Below are 1,068 nucleotides of genomic sequence, written 5' to 3' on the forward strand. Positions count from 1 at the left end.
TCCCTACGTCCCCTCTTATGCAGAGATCAGAAGGCAAGATCCTTTGTCTAAAAATCCTCAAGTAAGGAACATTTTCTTACCACGAAAACACAAGGGGAGTACAGGTAGAGGCAGAAAGTGTAATCAGAAAGAAAGATGTCAAGCGGTCATTGCAAAAGGAGAAGGTACTCACAGCTCCTCCTTTCCATCTACTCTACACTATAACTGCAGTGACTCTGCAGTTCCTGGCTGCACTGGTGACTTGTCAGTGGGGAAGCCTGAAAACCAACCGCTTCCAACAGCGCTTACCTTTTTCCTTTGCCATCTTCCTCTGATTCTTATACTGCAAAGCAGGATGAGTGAGGTTCCAAGTTTACCATATGAATGTGTGTCCTTTGTCTTCTCCCTCAATCCTATCAGTCTATAAACACCCATAACTGACAGCAACTCCCCAACACCACCAACATGTTGCTTACACACATGGAGATCACATAAGCACATACAAAGAGGGTGTTTTCTCTCTGTAACTGCCCTTCTCCTCGGCTCATTCCGTTTCCTACAGCACGTGCATTCCCAAGCACATACCTACAGACTGCGTTTTGGTTTTCACCACACAAAGAAAATAATCTCAACATTGCAGTAGGCATCACATTCCTCTGAAGGAGATAATTTTATTGATGTAGTCTGATAAATCTGCTTTCTTTGAGCAAGCAGAGTTGCTTTGTGTGTGGTTCTTTTTGGTACGCTGGCACATGGTATATAACAGCAGATCAATATTTGAAAGGATCACTCTGCTGTGTTATTTATAAACAATGTGAACATCTTCATTGATATTTTGCTCAATTGCTTCAAAATACTTAATCAAGAATTGCAAAACTGACTCCAGAGAATATTTGCAAAGTTTATTTGTTCTGGCCTCATGTTAAAACTTCCCAGCAGTTGAACTCAGGTGCTGATCTTCTACTTCGATGTCTAACTAACACAGGATCTCTCTCTGCACCCTCTTCTTAGCTCCCTTTATTAACAGAGGAAATTTATAACTAGTATCAGAGTAGGACTGGAGAAAATAGAGGACAAGTAAAAAGGGGG

This window comes from Antrostomus carolinensis, unplaced genomic scaffold, assembly GCF_000700745.2.
Source record: "Antrostomus carolinensis isolate BGI_N321 unplaced genomic scaffold, ASM70074v2 scaffold52932, whole genome shotgun sequence".
Taxonomy (NCBI): domain Eukaryota; kingdom Metazoa; phylum Chordata; class Aves; order Caprimulgiformes; family Caprimulgidae; genus Antrostomus; species Antrostomus carolinensis.